Here is a 13554-nt window from a genome sequence, read left to right on the forward strand (position 1 = left end):
AAAACAATCACTTCTTTTAAGTAGAGGCACACAAAATGCATTAACCATGTATTTAGAGCCAGTAGATGATTTTGCCATGGAGAGTTAAATTTATTACTGTCAAACGAAAGTAGTGTTGTTGGAAAAATAAAGTACTATCAGTCATCAAGCAGATGTTGGACAACATGTGTGGAAGAAAAATTATAGATAGCTACAATTCTGCACTGTATTTACAATAAAATATTCCAACTTGGCCTGATAATAGGAAAACGGAATAGGTTTGGCATATGCACAGTTTCTAAGCAGACACCAGAAATGGTGACTTCTTGGAAAAAGCCCAGTTGAGAGAAATACAAAAAGGTTATTCCAGTTCATAGACAGTTTAGTTTTATGCTGTTGTGCAGGTTGAATTGAATTGTGGTAGCAGATTAAGGTGGCTGCTTTGTATCTGCCATACAAAGTGATATTAATTCAGTTAAACTGACAATGGAGTGTGGTACATTTGTATTAAGTTAACATCTGTGCAGCAAAAGAGTCAACGTTCCATTCAGCTCTTTGGACTCAGAGCAGTTGCTAAGAAGCATAATCTTTCTTCTCAAGAACCAATATCTTAGTTTTTTTACTTATGCAGTGTAGATACTTGCCTCTGTACACGATCATGGATCATGACACTACTGAATGATCATAAGGAGAAAAAGAAATCTCCCTTTCCCCCCTCTTTACAATATTCTGCTCCACAGCAGTAACTCAGGGTATGTCTACACTGCAGGATTATTCCGATTTTACAGAAACTGGTTTTTTAAAACAGATTGTATAAAGTCGAGTGCACGCGGCCACACTAAGCACATTAATTCAGCGGTGTGCGTCCATGTACTGAGGCTAGTGTCGATTTCCGGAGCTTTGCATTGTGGGTAGCTATCTCATAGCGATCCCATAGTTCCCGCAGTCTCCCCCACCCATTGGAATTCTGGATTGAGATCCCAGTGCCTGATGGGGCAAAAAACATTGTCGCGGGTGGTTCTGAGTACAGCCTCACCCCTCCCTCTGTGCAAGTAGCAGACAACTGTTTCGCGCCTTTTTCCCTGAGTGAACTGTGCAGATGCCATAGCATGGCAAGCATGGACCCTGCTCAGCTCAAGACAGCAATCATGGACATTGTAAACACCTCGCTCATTCTCGTGCAGTCAGTGATGAACTAGGACCTGCAAAACCAGTCGAGGAGGAGGCCGCTGCAGCCCCTGTATAACTGCCCTCCCCCCTCACCATATTCCTTAGCCTCCTCACCCACCACTTCAATCTTAGCAAATCAATCTGGTTTACATTCATTTCTATTTTTCCCAGTCAAGAAAGAAGTGGCAATAAGGATCTTAGGCAGGTTTAACTGGTAGAACATTTCAGTTTTCTTTTTGATATTGGGCAAAGGGAAAACACTAGGAAAGGGAAAAGAGAACGGTTGTGTGTCATCAGCCACATACTAATTTGATGATCACATCTCATTCTAATTAACCTGTTTAGTTTTTAGCTGCTCCCTAGTTCACTGTTTGCCACCATGACTTTCCCTTTGTACCAAATCCCTCTGATGAACAGTTATAATATACAATGCATTTGTATTGAACATTTTTCCTATTGGTGTAATCATTTACAGAACATAACTAGAAGCAGTAGCCAAATTCTTTCTTATCTGTATTTCAGCACCAGCCACAATGCCACAGATGCTGCCCCCCATATACCAGGAAAACTCAATTCCTGTTTTAAAGAGCCTAGATTTCAACAGGACAAGTAGTAATCAAAGGTGGTGGGGGAGGGGAATGAATGGGAATTTTTGTCAGAATAGAGAATGAGTAAAAAACTAAGGGTCTGACTGCAGCCGACCCATCCAGAGGCACACAGAGAGAGTGTGTAATGTGTAAGACTCTCTTCCTCCCAGAACTCTTTTTAGAGGTCAGCCTCACTATGGCTGGGGAGCGCAGAACATGCTTCCTCTTAGTACCCTAATTGGCACTAGCTCCCTGAAAGTCATCCAGACAGCTGATTGGGTGCCATCACCTTGGGTTGTCCTGCCCTAGCAGCATTCAGCCTGAGTCAGCTGGCAATCCTGCTGAGGACTCTAGCTTCCACGTGTCCCCTACCCATATGCTACCTGCATGCCTGAGGGCATCAGGGCACAATGTATTCTAAGTAAGATCTTGAAGAGTGGGTCTCAAAGAAGAGAAACAAAATTACTTATGGTACCCAATAATAAAAATTAAGCATATTTTATTAGCTAGGCTGAGTGTTCCTGTGCAGCACATGTTGTTTTTCTTTCAGGAAAGAAGTGTTTCCTAGGAGACAGCGCACTGGACTGGGACTCAGGAGTTGTAGGTTCTATTCCCAGTTCTACTACTGGCCTTCTGGGAGACCTTAATGAAACTGACTTCCATTGTAAAATGCTTTGGGATCTATGAGTGAGAAGTGCTATTTGAGAGTTAGGTATTATTATTTCCTTATTTTAAGATGCTCCTCCTGTTTTGTTTTTCTCATGTTTCAGATGTATATTCCAGATGGTTTATAATTTTCCTGATTTGTTTTCCAGGTTACATTCTGTAAAACTTTTTCCATATGTGAATATTTGTCATATATGTAATTCACCCTTTCTGTTGGCCCTTAACTTTCTTTTGAATGTCTCCAATATTAATGAGTTTAGCTATAAGGTGAATTTGGTCCATTTGGTACTTTATGTGACTTTATATTCTTACAGCTGGTGTTATTCTGCTATTATGTGTAACATAATACACTTCACAGGCACGTAGAGTCAGATTTTGACAGATCTTTTTACAGGTGCTAAAGCTGAGGGAGAAGAGGAAGGAGGATGGAAAGAAACTTTCCTCTGTCCCTCTCCCCCCAGACATGTATGGTCCACAGAAGGGCCTGTCACAATTGTAGTTGTGAAAGCAAAGGCACCATAAAGATATATCCACAGATAAGTGATGCCTATTTCTAGAATGTGTCCAAAGACAGTAGTTAAGAGAGGCTTGGATGTTAATTTCAAGATTTGCCCAATTGCTATTGTTAAATTTAGAATTGATTCATAGGCAGAGTTATGGTGATTTAAAAAAAAAAACTTAAGGGGATGAGTCCTAGCCTTAAATTAGAGAAGCTCAAATAAACTGCCTAGGTCAAGTCAAAGGCTGTACTAACTATGAAGTCAGGAATATATTTGACACTTTCACCATTCAGAATAGGACCTCCTAGACTGAACTACAACCACTGAGATGGGCTATTTAAAACACACAGAAGTTGGGACAGCATTTAGCAACAACAGCCTGCTTAAAGGAGAATTACTATGGATAACATGGAAAGAGAGGACCATAAACTATGCACCATGAGGTTGCCAAACCTGATTCTTCCCAGAGTGAAGGAAGATCTGAACATTATGAGGCAGGAAGCTGTGAATCATTATATTGAATTTAGGCCTAATAAGACATGAGAAAATCTCCCCTAATCAGCAGTCAAATAAAATGTGACCTAGAGTTGGTTGCATTTTCAATTCTAAGAAAACATTATCCACAGAATTTTAAGATCAGGCAGGCCAAATTTGAAACCATATGCTATTTTCAGAATTATAGATATTTTAGGACACTCACTGACTACGTGACATTTGTCTTTTTGTAGCTTCTTAAACTCATTGCTATTGATACTCAGATAATTTTCTCATTAGTGTATTCCATATTAATCTTGTTCTTTTTTTTTCCTGTTGAAAATAGTTACTTGTCTTTTCATCCAACATGGGAGATTTCACTATTCAAACTTTTAAACTTACAGTTGTATGGGGAAAAAACTGCAGATGCATACAGATGTGGCACAACTGTAACTTAAACAGAAATTACATTTCTGTTCTGTAACATATTTTCTGCTTGATAGTTTATTAGAAACACTTTCTAAAAAAAGAATTTGTCTGTTAGTGATCCTGGAATAATCTTGTATTTAAAACCAAAAGGTGTGACCCGGCTGTTGGCATTATTCATATGAAATATTTTAGCAGCATAATCAAAATAGACTTTATCATCTCATTTCAAGTAGTGTCAAATGCAAACACTGCAGCCCAATCTCCTTCATTTGATATAAACAAGCAGTTGCAAGAACAATAAAAACAGTTGAGGCATTTATGCTAAGACATGAAAAGCGGGATGCCAAGGCGGGTTTCTAAACCACATTCCAAGCATTTTAAGTCCTTTTGATCATTACCACAAATCTACTGGTTGTTGTGAGAAGGGTATGTGTCATCAAGCCACAGGAGAGGCCCTGAGTGCAGCTGGCTCAAGCAACATGCTATTGGTGTTTAAACATGGCATAGCCACAGTTATGCAGCAGTCATTCCCAAACTCACCATCACCATCCTTCCATAGTAGTTAAGACTGTTGGTCTTGTAACTGTATAAGTTAATTTAGAAATAGTATGACAGAAATCAGGACGTATTCCTATATATAAAATGGAGTTCTCTCTACATGTGAATACATATATTCAAAGTCACTCTGTACTGTGATGTTTCCATTCTCCCATCACCAAGCACAGTCTGTCTGTGCCATGTTTCGTTGCTCTAAGGCCACGTCCAGACTAAGGTATTAAAATCGATTTTAGATATGCAACTTCAGCTACGTGAATAACGTAGCTGAAGTCGAATTTCTAAAATCGAGGTACTCACCCGTCCAGAAGGCGCGGCATCGATGTCCGCGGCTCTCCATGTCGATTCCGGAACTCCGTTCGGGTTGATGGAGTTCCGGAATCGATATAAGCGCGCTCGGGGATCGATACATCGCGTCCAGACTAGACGCGATATATCGATCCCCGAGCAATCGATTTTAACCCGCCGATGCCGCGGGTTAGTCTGGACGTGGGCTTAGGCTGTGAGATGCCCTAGGACAGGGCCATTTCCTCCTCCAGGACAGCAAAGAGCATACTGTGTGGCTGTGTTTTCATAAGGCATCATTATGTGTAAGTGCAAGTACCAAAGCAGGGTCACCAAAGTAGTTTAACCAAATAAGGGCTGGTCTACACTACGGGGGAAAATTGATCTTAGATACGCAACTTCAGCTACGTGAATAACGTAGTTGAAGTCGAAGTATCTAAAATCGAATTACTCACCGTCCTCACGGCTCAGGATCGATGTCCGCGGCTCCCCCTGTCGATTCCGCAACTCTGTTCGGATTGGTGGAGTTATGGAATCGATATAAGCGCATTCGGGGATCGATATATCGCATCTAGATGAGATGTGATATATCGATCCCCAAGCAATCAATTGCTACCCGCCGATATGGAGGGTAGTGAAGACGTACCCTAAGACTCCACAACCTACCGCTGCAACTATCAGTGCTCCTCAACAACAGCAACAAAAGATGAAGATAATATGTATAATTGATTATGTTCTCATAGCATATTTCATGCCTCCTTTGCAAATCACAAAACTGAACTAGGAGAGGAGCAGGGGGAAGGGAGCAACTGCTTCAGTAATAAAAATAAATTACATACTATACAAATAACCATAATAATGGGCCCCACTTTCAAATATGAGTGCATAAGGTTTGGCATCTAAATCAGGATTTAGGACGCTAAATACTTGCTGTGCGAGAGGATAATAATGCCTCTGTAATGTGAGTATTATTTTCTCCTATCGTATGGTTATTATCTCCATTTTAGATAATGGTTACGTAACAAGTCTGTGGCAGAGACAGGAATAGATCTCAGCCACCCTGCCTCCCACTCCTGTACTTTGGGCTATCACTCCTCTCAAAGTAGTAATGGGTGAATTTCAAATGATCAGGTGTGGATAATCAACAGAGCCAGAATGCTTACCTATTCCTCTTTGATCTAGACAATTTTTTTGCGAGCTACCTAGTGCCTCTTCCTTGGTCTGGATGGGTAGAAAATTCTGTGACTATTCTCTCTCAAAGTAGTTTGATGCTGGCACACTAAAAAACTGAAAAGAAGTTATTGGAATGTTTTTGAACTTCACAAAAGTTCAAGTCTTGGGCTATTTTAACTTTGGGCCAAATCTTGAGTCAGGTGAGACGTTTCCTGCTTTTGCTAGACTCCCTGTTAATGAACAATATGAATTTAATGGACTGGAAATGAGATATGAGATATGAGCCTGGTTGTGACACATTGGCAGGAAAGTAAGGGAGAAGATTCCATTTCAGCTCCTATGCTGTACTTTCCTGTAGACAAACAGAGGATTTCAATCCACATGACCATTAATTGGCCTTGATTGTTGGGTGCTCAGCAGTTAAGGGGATCAAAGGGCGGCAACCATCCCCCAGTGGCATTTAGGTGTATGTGTGCCACCTCCTTTAATTGCTTTGTGCACAGACTGCTTCACATGCTTGCACCAGATCCCAGTCAGTCCTAATGTCAGCACTGTACTTTCTTCACAGGAGCAGGAGACCCAGGAGGAGGGGGAGGGAGCAGCAATGGTCCAGTTGGTTTCCAGGACCAGCTCTTCATCATGCCACATGCCAGCAGCTGGGCCCTCATATGCTGGCTGCTGAAACTGCAGCAGTGTCTCCTCTCCATGCCAGGGACCAGCCATGTCAGGGAAGCAGGACAGACTATCACCTGAGGGCCTTGGATTCATCAGCAGGGAGGATAAGATCAGTGGTGGATTAATAAACGGGCCTATGGGGCCTGTATTCAGGGACACCAGCCAATTTGGTTTAGGGGTTTCCCTAGCAGGAGTGCCAGAACCTTGATAGAAGTGGGGAGATCATGAGGCTCCACACCTCTCCATGGCAACACCCCTGCTCCTCCTCTTCCCCATTAGGTCCTGCCCCCTGGCCAGGCTAGAAGCCAGATCTGGGAAGTGGTAAGAGGTGCCCAAGGAGCCCAGGCCACTGTGGGGACCCCCTGGACCCACCACCTGCTCAGGGAGAGGAGCTGGAATTCCTGAAATCAGCTTCCAGCCCATGTCCCTGCCCCCCAGGGTGTGCCACCCAGAGCAGGTGGAGCATCCGGGGCTTCCCACACTGGCCAAGGCTCTCCCTGGATGGCTCTTACGCAGTATTACCAACTCCACATAGCAGGAAGTTGCCAGAGAGACCATGAAAAGCATAGACATCAACTCCATGGGTGCTCTGGGGCTGGAGCACCCACAGGGAAAAATTGGTGGGGGCTGGAGCACCCACTGGCAGCCCCCTTATCAGCCCACTACCCTTCCCCCAGTGCCTCTCCCCAGCCAGCAGGCCCCACATATCAGCACCTCCCCCTCCCTCCCTGTGCCACCTGCCTGCCATGATCAGCTGTTTTGTAGCATGCAGGAGGCTCGGAGAGTGGGGAGGAGCGAGGATGTAGCACGCTCAGGGGAGGGGACAGAACGGGGCAGGAAGAGGCAGGGAGGAAGCAGGATGGGGACTTGGGAAAAGGGGTGGAGTGGGGGCGGGGTCTGGGGCAGAGCTGGGGGTCCAGCACCCCCTGTCACATTGGAAAGTCGGAACCTGTGCTGAAAAGTATTTAAGCATTCAAAAGGCATCAAAAATGTCACTAAACAAAATTTCCACAGAATTATATATGTGCCCAGGTGAGAGGACACTCCCAGCCACTGAACAGAAAGCAGCAGCAATGCTGGCCATTCCCTCTCTGACTGGACAGTCTTGGCAACTGCATTTATTTTGTTAGCATTGACTGGCTCTATTGGTGTCTGGCTGTCCTGGTTACACAGGGCAGGGCTGGGGCCCCATGACTTCTTAACCTGCCATTTGGCTGCCCTGGCCCTTCAAGGCTAAGATACCTGGAGATGCGGCCCAGAATCCCGTAGCCCATGCGTGGATGAGTTGACCTCGGCAGAGCAAACCTGTCTCCCTTGAAGCAGATGTTGCCTTAAGAAAAGGCTTCTGTGGAACTCATTCTGCCCAAGAGGGGCAGTTTCGTCTCTCCAGCCAAAAAAAATGTTATTCTTTGTGCTGATCAGATCCCACCTGCTCCAGTCAGGAGCGTCGCCAGGGTTTTTGGCACCCTAGGCACAGGGCCGGCTCTAGCCATTTCACTGCCCCAAGCACGGCGGCACGCCGCAGAGGGTGCTCTGCTGCTCGTCAGTCCCGTGGCTCTGGTGGACCTCCCGCAGGCGTTCCTGCGGAGGGTCCGCTGGTCCCGTGGCTCCGGTGGAGGTCTACCGGAGCAAAATGCCGCCCCCACCCCAAATTCTGGCGCCCTAGGCGACTGCCTAGGTCACCTAAATGGAAGTGCCAGCCCTGGTTCCAGTGGAGGCAGCTTTAGAAAACTGGGTAGGTGTCTAAATATGGACTTATAAGCCTAACTTTAGGCTTCTGTTTTTGTAAGTGTAGTTTGACAAGATGCAACAAGTGAGTGTTAACCAGCAAGAAGAGGGAAAGTGATAGGAAAGTGAGGGGAATTGTAATATGATGATGCACTTCCCTAAGTTTAGCAATGTGTACAACTTGAATGTTCTAAACCATTCTCTGTGGCTGGTCAGCATCTGGTAGAGGTGCAATTGTTCTGACTCTTCTGAAACTTAACCTGCTTATACAAGGTCTGAATCTGATCCATTGCACCGCCACTGGTATATCTATTTGACAGAAATAGAGTTGAGATCAAATATACATTCCAAGTTACAGAAATATTCTTAGAAACCAATAATTTCTGGAGTTGTTTTCGGTAACAGAAAAACTGTATAGTAGATTTTATGGCGCTCGATTTAACTTGCATCAGAACACTTAGAAATAGATCCAGAAAAGTGTAGGTGTATGATCTTAATTCCTGTTGCAGGGAGTTTTTAGCTTGAAGCAGGTAAAAGTTGCTATTGAAGGCTGACATACACAAGCAATCAATAATCTGAGAAGCATGCAATAAAAATTGTAAGTGGATTTCTATTCCAATCTGTGTTAATGTTATCCATATGATAGCAGGTAGACAAATGAAGATTATCTGAGTCCTAAGGGAATGTTAGCACCAGAAAAGAAAGGGGAAAATATATGGTGGATAAGGACTGCACTAAGCATTTTTTCAAGTTTTATTATAGACAGTACTGGTAGCACTGACATGGGTAATTGTACCTGATGCTTCACATTATAATAGCCTATTTTCAGTTGCTTATAACATTACCAAACTTCAACCATTTGGGCTGAAGTTTTCCAGCCTGGCTGTGTGCCTCAGCATGAATTTTTCACGTAAATTTCAGTCAAAATCGTCAAAGCATTTCCAAAGCTAGAGGAAAATGCAATATTTGCCCATGTTGAAAAATTATGGTGAGAGCCTTTTTTTGAGAAACTCTAGTGTCCTTATGCTTTGGAACAGGGACTTGAAATTTGTCAGAAGGATGACCTTTTCTGTTAGGGATGTGCCTTTTCCATTCCCATGAAAACTCACCCAAATTTTGCCAAGTGATAAACCTTGGGAAGGGGGGAGGTGACAGAGAAAATCACAGGTTGTACATACTCAGTAGAGATTTCAATTTTAGTATTTCCAAAAATTCCATCCTGAGCACGTTGGAGCCTCTCACAGCTCTTGCACTGACCAGACAGTGTATGGACCATCACCACAGAGCAACTGAGCATGCTTGAGTTCCAAGCTACAGGGGTAAAGCTGGATTGTCCCTATAATGAGTGCTCTAGGCCAGGGTTGGGCCAGGCGATGAGACTGAGAATAGGGAACTTGTCTCTCTTGCTCTCTCAGTAACCTCCTGCTGGTACCCAGGAAGCCATCTGATTTGAATGCAGAGGAAACCTTTGTCCTAGAGCAGCAAGTATCTGTGAAACCAACTGATAAAGTGTCTCATCCTCCTCTATTGCAGAGAGGGGATGACAACCTACTATTGCTATCATACTTCAGTTACTTTGTTAGCTAAAATTGCAGGAGTCTGTGTGGTAGATTTACAGTTTCCAATACTACTAATGATCCATGTGTCTGTCAATATAATGCCACATGATTTAATTTCTGCTTTTCCAGTTTGCTTTTTTAAAAACCTAGGAAATTAAACACGTTAAAGAACATTATTCAGTTGAAAAGTTAAGCATTCTAAAGGTAAGAATTGTGAGAATTAAGATTTCCCATGCAACCTTATTTTGGCACCCCTGAGCATATGCATTATGATAATCTTTATTCACATTAGCATGTAATATTTCTTCCACAGGACCCCACCTCTTTCAGTGCACAAGATAGATCTTTTCTGGAGGGTGAATCAGGGTTTTGTAGTAAAGGAGGCTGCCTCATTTGTTTCAGAAGGTGGAAAGTGGGTAGTGAATGAGGCAGAGGATTGCAGGAAGAGAACATAAGAACATAAGAACGGCCGTACCAGGTCAGACCAAAGGTCCATCTAGCCCAGTATCTGTCTACTGACAGTGGCCATGCCAGGTGCCCCAGAGGGAGTGAACCTAACAGGCAATGATCAAGTGATCTCTCTCCTGCCATCCATCTCCACCCTCTGACAGAGGCTAGGGACATCATTCCTTACCCATCCTGGCTAATAGCCATTTATGGACTTACCCACTATGAATTTATCCAGTTCTCTTTTAAATGCTGTTATAATCCTAGCCTTCACAACCTTCTCAGGTAAGGAGTTCCACAAGTTGACTGTGCACTGCGTGAAGAGGAGCAAGTAATTAAAGAAATCATCTGCAAACCCTTGAAGGTGGTAAGGTGATAGGGAATAGCCAGCATGGATTTGTAAAGAACTAATCATGTCAAACCAATCTGATAGCTTTCTTTGACAGGATAACGAGTCTTGTGGATAAGGGAGAAGCGGTGGATGTGGTATACCTAGACTTTAGTAAGGCATTTGATACAGTCTCACATGATATCCTTATCAATAAACTAGGCAAATACAATTTAGATGGGGCTACTATAAGGTGGGTGCATAACTGGCTGGATAACCATATTCAGAGAGTAGTTATGAATGGCTCCCAATCCTGCTGGAAAGGTATAACAAGTGGGGTTCCACAGGGGTCTGTTTTGGGACCGGCTCTTTTCAATATCTTCATCAACTACTTAGATGTTGGCATAGAAAGTATGCTTATTAAGTTTGCAGACAACACCAAACTGGGAGGCATTGCAACTGCTTTGGAGGACAGGGTCAAAATTCAAAATGATCTGGACAAATTGGAGAAATGGTCTGAGGTAAACCGGATGAAGTTCAATAAAGATAAATGCAAAGCGCTCCACTTAGGAAGGAACAATCAGTTTCACACATACAGAATGGGAAGAGACTGTCTAGGAAGGAGTATGGCAGAAAGAGATCTAGGGGTCATAGTGGACCACAAGCTAAATATGAGTCAACAGTGTGATACTGTTGCAAAAAAAGCAAACATGATTCTGGGATGCATTAAGAGGTGTGTTGTAAACAAGACATGAGAAGTCATTCTTCCGCTCTACTCTGCGCTGGTTAGGCCTCAACTGGAGTATTGTGTCCAGTTTTGGGCCCCGCATTTCAAGAAAGATGTGGAGAAATTGGAGAGGGTCCAGAGAAGAGCAACAACAATGGTTAAAGGTCTTGAGAACATGACCTATGAAGGAAGGCTGAAAGAATTGGGTTTATTTAGTTTGGAAAAGAGAAGACTGAGAGGGGACATGATAGCAGTTTTCAGGTATCTAAAAGGGTGTCATCAGGAGGAGGGAGAAAACTTGTTCACCTTAGCCTCTAATGATAGAACAAGAAGCAATGGGCTTAAACTGCAGCAAGGGAGATTTAGGTTGGACATTAGGAAAAAGTTCCTAACTGTCAGTGTAGTTAAACACTGGAATAAATTGCCTAGGGATGTGGTGGAATCTCCATCTCTGGAGATATTTAAGAGTAGGTTAGATAAATGTCTATCAGGGATAGTCTAGACAGTATTTGGTCCTGCCATGAGGGCAGGGGACTGGACTCAATGACCTCTCGAGGTCCCTTCCAGTCCTAGAGTCTATGAAAGAAGAACTTCCTTTTATTTGTTTTAAACCTGCTGCCTATTAATTTCATTTGGTGACCCCTAGTTCTTGTATTATGGGAATAAGTAAATAACTTTTCCTTATCCACTTTCTCCACCTCACTCATGATTTTATATACCTCTATCATATCCCCCATTAGTCTCCTCTTTTCCAAGCTGAAGAGTCCTAGCCTCTTTAATCCTTCCTCATATGGAACCCTCTCCAAACCCCTAATCATTTTGGTTGCCCTTTTCTGAACCTTATCTAGTGCCAGTATATCTTTTTTGAGGTGAGGAGACCACATCTGTACACAGATGGTTAAGGCAGCTGAATTCTTCCTTAGAGAACTGAATTTTATTCTTGCCTCTGCCACAGAGTTCCTATGTGCTGCAGGGCAAATCACATAAACCAAGGTGCATCATTAATTATGTTCCTCATTTTCGTCATTTGCTAAGCACCCACTAATTTTTTCTGCACTGGAGCACCCACAGTGTCAGCACCTATAACACAGGAGGCCAAATTAAGATTGCACAGGCAAGCTTAATTCAGGCATTTCCTCACTTTTGAGTATTTGTCTCTGCAACCTTAATGTTCTATTATTGTAATCCTTCTGTGTGTGATTTTACATAGTGGTCACAGAAATATATACAGCATGACAACTTTTAAATGTAAATTTCTGTCCTTGTCAAACAGATTTTTCTATTCCTTGCTTTACAACTAGCATTAGCACAAATAGTTATGTTAAAATGACTTGCCAATATGCTTTCCTGCTTGTTCACACTAAGAGATTATTATAATCTTGTATTTGTGACATCAAAATCACTCACATTGCATAAGGGCTGGTCCACACTACGGGGGGGAATTCGATCTTAGATACGCAACTTCAGCTACATGAATAAAGTAGCTGAAGTCGAATATCTAAGATCGGATTACTCACCCGTCCTCACCACGCGGGATCGATGTTCGCAGCTCTCCCTGTCGATTCCGCAACTCCATTGGGGTTGATGGAGTTCCGGAATTGATATAAGCGCGCTCGGGGATTGATATATCGCGTCTAGATGAGACGCGATATATCGATCCCCGAGCAATCGATTTTAACCCGCCGATATGGAGGGTAGTCTGGACGTAGCCTAAGACTGCAAAGTCCGTAGAGGATTATGGCTTCTTAGTAAGAATGAGCAGCAGAAGAAAAGTGGAGGAGGAAGAGCAAGATGAGTTATTAGCCAGATAGCTCCTATTCACAAAACAAGTATCAGCAATTTGCCATTTAAGGATCCCTTTAGCAGAGAAAAGGTTGCATGCAATACTTCCACACCTGGCTAAGTGATTCATTAAGGACTTGATGGGGCCACAGGAAACAAGATCAATGGATCTCTCCTAGAGAAAAGACCAAGGATTTTAGGGCTTCTTTTTATAGAACCTTTCCCTGGTGCCCTCAGTTATTTTGGGGCCAAATCAGATTCTTGGCAATACACAGACTCACAGGTTTAAAAAGTAAACACAGCTCAAAGCCTGAATAATTATTTTCAGAGGTCTTACAATGCCAACAGCCAAGTACCTAATAACCCTGCCTGGGACAGGGACCCATAGACGTTGACTGAATGAGCATTCTCTAAATTAGCCAATGTAAAATGAGCTCACGCCCTACAACTATGAAACAATGGTGAACACCGGAAATGCAGTCACCACTTC

The sequence above is a fragment of the Gopherus evgoodei genome, chromosome 1 (genome assembly GCF_007399415.2).
Source record: "Gopherus evgoodei ecotype Sinaloan lineage chromosome 1, rGopEvg1_v1.p, whole genome shotgun sequence".
Classification (NCBI taxonomy): Eukaryota; Metazoa; Chordata; order Testudines; family Testudinidae; genus Gopherus; species Gopherus evgoodei.